We start from the raw sequence: 9,644 nt of genomic DNA, 5'->3' as shown, positions 1-9,644 counted from the left end.
CAGGGGCAGGGGTGGGGGGTCCTGTGCAGCATCAGAATCTCTCCAGGTGACTTTGAGCCACCATCATCCCACTCCCATTCTCTGGAGAACCTCTGATCTGGGGTGTTTTAAAGTGAAGGTATGGGAAAGAGGAAGGAATTAAGAAAAAAAATCACACACATGCATACTTTCCACTCATTTCCGTTCCTTTAAATTTGAATTATAATTTCCGAATCCATCCCTTAAAGATCATGTTCCTCTCTTTTAGTAATAATTTAAGAAAAAACAGAACAAAGATGTGTCTTAGGGCACAAATATAATTAACTTGTACATTGTAGCCATGAGACCAACTTTATGTAAATCATTGCCAGACACAGAGATGCAAGCTTATTTCCTCCCAGTCGGTTTCTGATGTCAGTCGTAATTCAGACGAAACTGCAGAAGTGAGACAATGTATGGGGTGAAGAGATTTTTAATCTTTCAGCATAAACTAGAAACTAAAAAATATATACGGATGCATGAATCCAGGAAAGGATGGAGGAATAAAAGTATCACTTGTGAAATTGTTGGGGTTGAAAAATATTGAGGAAGTGGGTAAATTATCTAGCAGGAAACCAAGCACACTTTTTGAGTACCTAATGTGTACCAGGCTGCCTACAGAAATTGAGGAAAAATAGGGCACAAGAAACGGTCCTTGGGAAAAAGACGTGGCTCAAATATTTGGGTTCCCATCCACCGTACAGGAGGTCCAGGGTTCAATGCCCAGGGCCTCCTGGTGATGGCAAGCTGGCCCACGTGGAGTGCTGGCCCCATGCAGAAATGTGGCCCCGCACAGGAAATGCCACCCAGCGCAGGAAAGCTGCCCCGTGCAGGAGTGCCGGCCGAAGTGGAGAGCTGGTGCAGCAAGATGACACAACCAGAGGCACAGAGGAGAGGAAATAAGAAGACGTAGCAGAACAGGGAGCTGAGGCGGTGCAAGAGAGGGATCACCTCTCTCCCACTCTGGAAGGTCCAAGGATCGGTTCCCAGAGCCGCCTAATGAGAATCCAAGCGGACACAGAAGAACACACAGCAAATGGACATGGAGAGCAGACAACAGGGGGAACGGTGGGGGTTGCGGGGGAGAAATAAATAAAATCTTTAAAAAAAAAAAAGAAATGGCCCTTTACAAAGGCTGGCGATCTAGTTGGCGAGGGAGCTGGTCAGCGAGCGGCCTTGCTGGAGTTCTGTGTGAGCAATGCTGAGAAGGACAGGGGCTGGACTCACACAGGCTCCGTGGGGCCCTCGGGGAGTTCCGTGCCGGGCAGCAGTGCTCCAAAACGTAGTCACCAAACGAAGAATGTGCCACACTGAGGAAAGAGGTTGTCGATGTGGGGGGTATGGGAAGCTCTTATATTTTTTAATGTAACAGTTTTTGTGATTTATGTATCCTTAAAAGAAAAAAAGAAAAAAAAAGAAAAGAGAGGGATGGAACCGTGAGTGTCAGCTGCAGAAAGTTCTAAGCTTTCCTTGGCCCTTCGGGTAAAGGAATTTTAAAACACCAGGTTCACTCCTGCCCGTGCCCCCTGGCAACTGTTAAAATTCAGCATTTTCTTTTTCTGTCATATGGAGTGGTGATGTATGCCCCCGGCCCAGCATCCAGCTCAAAGCCCAAGATCTCTGGGGGATGGGCACTCCTCTCCCTCTGCTCCAGGTGTCAGGGAATCAAAAAGGCAACTTCGGGGGGGAGGAGCGGGGTGAGGGAGGTGGGGAGTATATGGGGACCTCATATTTTTTGAATGTAACATTAAAAAATAAATAAAACTTCATTAGGTTGGATAATAAAAAAAAATCTTTGAATTGTACTTTTATTTTTATTTTTAAGATTTATTTATTTAATTCGCCCCCCCCTCCCCGGTTGTCTGTTCTCTGTGTCTATTTGCTGCGTCTTGTTTCTTTGTCCGCTTCTGTTGTCGTCAGCAGCACAGGAAGTGTGGGCAGCGCCATTCCTGGGCAGGCTGCTCTTTCTTTTCACGTTGGGCGGCTCTCCTTACGGGGCGCACTCCTTGTGCGTGGGGCTCCCCTACGCGGGGACACCCCTGCGTGGCACGGCACTCCTTGCGCGCATCAGCACTGCGCATGGGCCAGCTCCACACGGGTCAAGGAGGCCCGGGGCTTAAACCGCGGACCTCCCATGTGGTAGATGGACGCCCTAACCACTGGGCCAAGTCCGTTTCCCTGAATTGTACTTTTAAATGGGTGCGTTGTATGATACGTGAACTATATCTCAATAAAGCTATTAAAATGTTAAAAAAAAAAAAAAAAAAGGCAACTTGGAGCTGCTCCCCTTAAGCCCACCTGCCCCCCAACACCATACTGTGGAAGGACAGGGCCAGGAAACCCCATTCAGGAGAGCGGTAGGGGACACAGGGCTGTCACTGACCCAGCAGGATGTCCCCTGAGCAGGCTCTGCTTCATGGAAAATTCTCCCTTGTCCATCTCCTCCTGGGCCGCATCAAAAAATGGCTGTTGAGGGAAGCGGATTTGGCCCAATGGATAAGGCGTCTGTCTACCACATGGGAGGTCCGCAGTTCAAACCCAGGGCCTCCTGACCCATGTGATGAGCTGGCCCATGCACAGTGTGGACATGCGCAAGGAGTGCCCTGCCACGCAGGGGTGTCCCCCACATAGGGGAGTCCCAAACACAAGGAGCACACCCCGTAAAGAGAGCCACCCTGCGCGAAGAAAGTGCGGCCCGCCCAGGAGTGGGGCCACACACGTGGAGAGCTGACGCAGCAAGATGACACAACAAAAAGAGACACAGATTCCCGGTGCCACTGACAAGAATGCCAGAGGAGACAGAAGAACACACAGCGAATGGACACAGAGAGCAGACAACTGGGGTGGGTGGGGGGAATGAATAAATAAATCTTAAAAAAAAAAGAACCACTGGGGAGTGGATGTGGCTAAAGCAGTTGAGTGCCTGCTTTCCACATGGGAAGTCCCGGGTGCAGTCTCCAGTGCCTCCTAAAGAAAATGGAAACAAAAAAGTAAGCAAAAGAGAAAACTGACTCTGGGAAGCCGACGTGGCTCAGTGGTTGAGTGCTGGCTTCCCACATACATGGTCCCAGGTTCAATCCCCAGTCCCTGGTACTCCCCCCCCCCAAAAAAAAACAAACCTTGAATTAGGCCCTGCCCTGATCAAGATGGCTGGATGAGAGACTTCAGGGCTTTTTCCCTCAGACAAATCTGAACAACCAGCAAGAACTGGCAGAAACATCTTTCTGAAAACTTCGGAAAACAGTTAAAGGACTGCAGTCACAAGGTGAGTGCCAAATCAAGAACAAGGCTACTTAAAAGCAAGAGAGGGGGACCGGATGTAGCTCAGTGGTTGAGCTCCTGCTTCCCACGTATGAGGTCCTGAGTTCGATCCCAGTATCTCCTAAAACAAACAAACAAAAACCCAACTCTCACTGGGCAGTGGATGTAGCTCAGTGGTTGAGCATCTGCTTCCAATGTCAAGGTCCTGGGTTCAATCTCCAGTACCTGCAAAAAAAAAAAAAAAAAACTGGTAGGAACTCCTGGTGCCCTGGCTGGCCCCTCCCCCACCCCTCAGCAGCTCGGTGTGCAGCTGCCCACGTCCCAGTGTGGAGTCACAGGCCTGGTTCCAGAGGGAGCACAGCAGCCCTCGTGCACATGCTGGAGCCTGTATACATGGTACAATCTGTGTGGGGTGGCCTGAGGGACCTGCCGAGCTAGAACTCGCCCCGAGTGTAGGAGGCAGCTCACCGAGCTCTCCAGGATGTGTGGGAGAGCAGTCCAGTACCTGCCTGGGGCAAGGACTGCCGGCTGAGGGACACGCAGGGCAGGGCTTGGGACTATGAGGAAACTGTTCCCCAGGGAAGAGGGGACATTCAGACCCATGTAAACAGGATTTCTAGTGTTGGACATTTGAACCCAAAGGGTATCGGGAATGAAAGAAAGAGAAAAGAGAGAAGGAAATAAAGAGAAAGAGCGAAAAAGAAAGAAGGAACGAGAGAGCTGGGATCAGGGGGTCTGCAAGTAGAGACTCCTCAGACAAATTTATTGTTTACAAGGGGCTCTTTATATACCCCAGTGTACGTGCCAAGAAGCAGGCATACGTAGCCTATGTGTCAATAAGCATAAACACATAGCCTACAGTGTCATCAAGCAGCAATATGTATTAACTATCAGTATTACCCATAGTCTAAGGAATTTAAAAAAATCTTATCTCAAGGTACAAAGTCTAAGTGTTCTATTCACTGCAAAAAGTATGTGCTCATCTTTTCTTTCAGCCTTTAACAGCTTCATCCCATTTGCCCTGAACTCTTAATTACCGCATTCCTTAGGTTGCAAGCGTAGCCATGGAGACAGCACTAGCATGGAGATAGCATGTCTCTCCTTGAGAGGCCACTGTGCCTCAGTTTCCAACACTAGGGCCACAAGTGCATGCCCAAGACAAGATGCATGCACAGAAAGGATCACTGAGTCCCTATGCTTTGGCCTAGAGCTATTCTCTAAACTCATTGTATGGATAAGCCCTGAAGGAGAACCCTGAAAAGGTCAATGTTCAAAGACTGGGAAAGGTGTTTTTTTTCTTTTTCTTTTCTTCTTCTTTTTTTTTTTTTTTTGTTAGGTCCTGGCCTTCAAGGAAAGCTCTGCCAGAACACTAGCTGAATACAAGATTAAGGAACAGACGCCAAGAGTCTAAATTTCAGCAACAGGGAAGCAGACTTGGCCCAGTGGTTAGGGCGTCCGTCTACCACATGGGAGGTCCATGGTTCAAACCCCGGGCCTCCTTGACCCGTGTGGAGCTGACCCACGCACAGTGCTGATGTGCGCAAGGAGTGCCCTGCCACGCAGGGATGTCCCCCGCGTAGGGGAGCCCCACTTGCAAGGAGTGTGCCCCGTAAGGAGAGCCGCCCAGGGCAAAAGAAAGTGCAGCCTGCCTAAGAATGGTGCCACCCACACAGAGAGCTGACACAAAAGATTACTCAACAAAAAGAAACACAGATTCGATTCCTGTGCCACTGACAACAACAGAAGCGGAAAGAAGATAACGCAGCAGAAAAGACACAGAGAACAGACAACCGAGGTGGGGTGGGTGGGAGAGAAATAAATAAATAAATAAATAAATAAATAAATAGATCTTAAAAAAAAAATCTTTAAAAAAAAATAATAAATTTCAGCAACAACACATCAAAACATCAAAATGTCCAGTTTTCAACAAAAGATTACAAAACATACAAAGCAACAGAAATTGATGGCTCAGACCAAAGAGAAGATTAAAGCATCAGAAATCATCGATGAGGAGGAACAGAGCTGGGACATACCAGACAAAGACTTTTTAAAAATGGTTCTAAATATACTCAAAGAGCTAAAGAAAAACATGAATAAAGAACTAAAGGAAATTATTAAAATGATAAATGAGCACACAGAATGTCAATGGAGAGATGGAAATTATGAAAAGGAACCAGAGAGAGCTGAAGACCAAGTATCAGAAATTAAATTTCCCTAGAGAGTTTCAAGAGCAGACCAGAGCTGGCAGAAGAGAGAATCAGCAAAATTGAAGACAAGACCATTGAAATAATCCAACCTGAGGAGCAGAAGGAAAAATGAAGAAAAGTGGACAGAGCCTGAGGAATCTGTGGGACACCATCAAGTGTACCAATTTACACACTGTGGGAGTCCCAGGTGAAGAAAGAGAGAAGGGGGTTGAGAGAATATTCAAGAAAAAATGGCTGGAAAAAACTTCCCAAATTTATTGAAAGACATGAATGTATACACCCAAGATACTCAATGAAGAGCAGGATAAACCCAAATAGAGCAATGCCACCACATATTATAACCAAACTGCCAAATGTCAAACATAAAGAGAGAATTCTGAAAGCGTCAAGAGAGAAGCAATGTGTCACATCCAAAGGAGCCTTAATAAAACTAAATGCTGACTTCTCATCAGAACTCATGGAAGCAAGAAGGCCGTGGGATGATATAGTTAAACTGCTGAAAGCAAAAGCCTGCCAACCAAGAATTCTGTATCTGGCAAAATTATCTTTCAAAAATGAGGAAGAGATTAAGACATTCCCAGGTGAACAGAAGTGGAGAGAGTTTGTCACCACGAGACCAGCCCCACAAGAGATGCTTAAGAGAGTTCTACAGGTCAAAAGGAAAGGACGGTAGACAACAGACTGAAGTTACATGAAGAAATAAAGGTCTCCAGTGAGGGTAACAATATGGATAAATATAAATGACAGTACTATTACATATTTGGTTGGTAACTCCACTTTTTTACTTCCTCCAAGATCTAAAAGGCAAATGCATAAAATGTAATGAGAAATCAGTGGCTTTGGACTTGTATAAACATGTAATTCATTACCAAAATACATAAAGGTGGGGGGCAAAGGGATACAGGAACATAGTGTGTGTGTACTATTGAAGTTAAGTTGGTATCAAAGCAAATGAAATTGTTACAGTTCAGATTTAGGATATTAAATTTAAGCCCCATGGTAATTACAAAGAAAATATCAGAGAATATACAAGCTCATAGAGACAGAAATTAGAGTACCGCTGGCCAGGGTTTGGGGGCTGGGAGAACAGGGAATTAATGCATCATGAGTTAGGGGTTCTGTTTGGGGAGATGGGGAAGTTTTAGTAATGGAAAGAAGATGATGGCACCTCAACATGGTCAATGTGATTCGTCCCACTGAAAGGTGTACTTGGGAGTGGGTGTGATTACAAAGTTTATGTTGTATATATGTTCTCGCAATAACCAAAAAAGAGCAACTTGTGAGGCAGTCACAGTTAAAGGCAATTCATGATCCTGGACAGGATCTAACAAGGGAGCAGAGAAGGCGCAAAAGGACTTTACTGGGACATATGAAAAAATTGGAATATGAACTGTAAGCTTTATATTAATGTTAGATTGCTTGAACTTGGTAATTGCACTTGAGGTGGACACGTAAGTGAATGTCCTTGTTCTTAGGAAACGTACATGGCTGTATTAAGTGTTCAAGGAGCGTGATGTGTACAACCTACACCCAGTGTTCAGAAATGGATTGAAAAATAGACAGACAGGGGGATAGGGAGAACGATATGGCAAACATGACAAAATGTTGAAATGGGTGCATTGGGGAATCTGGGGGGATAGGGCTATGCTGGACCTCTTTTTACGGGGTCTGTATTATTTTTGTAACTGTCCTGTAAGTTTGAAAGTATTTCAAAATAAAATTTAAAAATTTTTTGAAATAAAAGAACAACAACAAAAAAAAAGGAAAAGAAAAGTGAAGGTGAGCTTGACCCAAGCCTTCCATTGATCCCGTAGTTTTTGTCTACAGGTGACTGGTTTACAGGGGGAGGTTTAGGTCATGTATGTTCCCAGAATGAAAACGAAAGTATAAAGCACAGGATTCTATAACACAGTGGGCCCTACTGTAGACGATGGACTACAGTTAGCAGTACAAGTAGAAGAATGTGTTTTCATGGATCACAGCAAACCTGCAGCACTAATACCAGGTGTTTATAATAGGTGGTAGATGGAAAAAGGCACCTAATGTAAACTAGGGAGGACTGCTAATAGCGCTATTTTCATAGTTTTTCATCAGTTGTAACAAAGGTAACTACTGTCAAAAAATAGTACAATTACCAAAAAGTGGTATCATGGATTGTAACAAATGTTCCCCACCAATGCCAGGTGGTGGCGGTGGGGTGTGGGAATCCTTTACCTTCTGCATGATTGTTCTGTAAGCACACAACTTCTCTAATAGAAATTTTTGGGAAAAAATAAGTGAATATGAGCTGCTTGACTCCTCCTATCGATCCTGTAATTTTTGTTTAGGATGGAAAAGAAGTTAATTCCTCCTTTCTATGGTACATTTTTGTAATAATATAATGTTTTCTAGCTTTTGCTTAAGAGTAGAGAATTACAAAGACGTACACACACCAATAACTTGCTTAAACAACAATAATAATATATATAAAAAAGGCAGTATGTATCTAGTGTTTGAAAACAGAGCAGGCTGGAAGGCCTCTGTCTATTTATCTGTCTGTCTGTTTGCTTGTCTGTCTGTCTAATAAAGAAGAATGAAGTCCCCTCCTCCCTAAAGAATATCACTGCTGTAAATTGCTCATGATTCTTTCCATTAACGCAGGCCCTCGTTATTTCTTTTACACAAAAGGGATCAGACAGTATGCAGGATTAAAAAGGAGAATCCAGGATTTAGTGGCAGAAACAGGATTAGTCCCTGCTCTTGGCCTGGCAGTTTCATTATTTTCTTTACAGTTTATTTGGAGTCCAAGAGAAGAGATTTGAATCCTCGTAGATCAGAAATTTGAGCCAAATTTAAGATAAATAGGAAGAAAGAAGGGGAGAGGAAGGCAGGCAGGGAGGGACAGAGGGAGGGAAGGAAAGAGAGAAGGGAGGGAGAAAGGAAAGGAGGGAGGCAGGGAGGGGGAGAAAAGAAGAGAGTTCTCAGCCGGGGCGCCCATGAGCCGTGGGCCGCTGCCTGGAGCTGCGAGGACCTGTGCTCTCGCCCCAGCACGGCTCTCAGGCTGCAGGTGCTGTCACCCAGCAGGTGGCGCCACGCCGACGCCGGGAACCTGGCGCGCGTCCAGCCTCGGAAACTGGGAGTGGAGTTCAAGGGGGGCTGGTGGGGGGCAGAGCTGCCCTGCCCTTTTACCATCCGAGTCCTGGGGCTAGAACACCCGTGCCCCGGCTGCCGTCCGATGGCCCCGTGCCGTGAGCCGGGATTGGCACAGGGGACCTCCGCCCGCACGTGGCGCGGCCAGGTGGTCGGTGGGCTCGTAGAGGGCAGGTGTCCTGAAGCATCCAGGAGGGCCGGGCCTCACAAGCCACCTTTCCCAGCCGTGGTCAGAAATCGCCACCCCGGAAAGAGAGTCGGAAAGACGCTGCGCTGCTGGTCTGGAGGATGGAGGAGGGGGCCACGAGCCCAGGGCGGCGGGCGGCCTCTAGAGCTGCCAGAGGCCGGGAACAGAGACTCTCCCCGGACCTCCGGAAGGAGCGCAGCCCTTCACGACGGGACGTCGACACCCCAGCGTTTGTGGGGTTTCAAGCCGCTAAGTTTGGGGTGACTTGCTGCAGCGACCACAGGAGACGAAACACGGGCCTCTGCTCCCCCATATATGGATCTGTTACTTTCTGAGCAGGGGGCGTTTTCAGGATATATAGGTCTGTGTGATGATTTTGTGGCCCCCCATGCTCCCTCGTCTGTCTGCTTGTCGTCTGCTCACTGTGCCTGCTTATTCTCTCTGCTTGTCGTGTCCATTTGTCGTCTGCTCATCTTCTTTAGGAGGCGTGGGGAACCAAACCCGGGACCTCCTGTGTGGGAGGCAGGCACTCAACCACTTGAGCCACAGCCATTCCCTGCTTTTTGTGTCTGCTCATTGCGTCTGCTCCTCTTCGTTAGAAGGCACCAGGAAGTGAACCTGGGACCGTCCGTGTGGGAGGCGGGTGCCCAACTCCTGGAGCCACATCTGCTCCCTGGTTTTGTGTTTGAATCACTTTCCTGATCTTGGAAGGACTTTCTTGCTAAAGATGGTGAGAATAATTTTAATGACAGTTCAGTAGCTTCGTTAACCAAGTTTCCTGGCTGTTTTTGCTTAATTCACCTCTCTGCACAAAAACCCAGCGAACTCAGCCCTCCAGGAAC

General features: G+C 46.8%; 1 long non-coding RNA gene across 1 annotated transcript; it reads right to left on the bottom strand.

The window, feature by feature from the left end:
- Positions 1-278: 278 nt before the first annotated feature.
- On the bottom strand, positions 279-3,504 carry LOC139437076 (uncharacterized). The gene is made up of 2 exons (XR_011646624.1): positions 1,246-3,504; positions 279-414 (listed from the first exon to the last, which is right to left on the bottom strand). It is a non-coding gene; the product is annotated as an uncharacterized lncRNA (long non-coding RNA).
- Between the last annotated feature and the right edge of the window lie 6,140 nt (positions 3,505-9,644).

This window comes from Dasypus novemcinctus, chromosome 20, assembly GCF_030445035.2.
Source record: "Dasypus novemcinctus isolate mDasNov1 chromosome 20, mDasNov1.1.hap2, whole genome shotgun sequence".
NCBI classification, from domain to species: domain Eukaryota; kingdom Metazoa; phylum Chordata; class Mammalia; order Cingulata; family Dasypodidae; genus Dasypus; species Dasypus novemcinctus.
The sequence above is the reverse complement of the archived record's forward strand: the minus strand, read 5'-3'. Positions and strand labels throughout refer to the sequence as shown.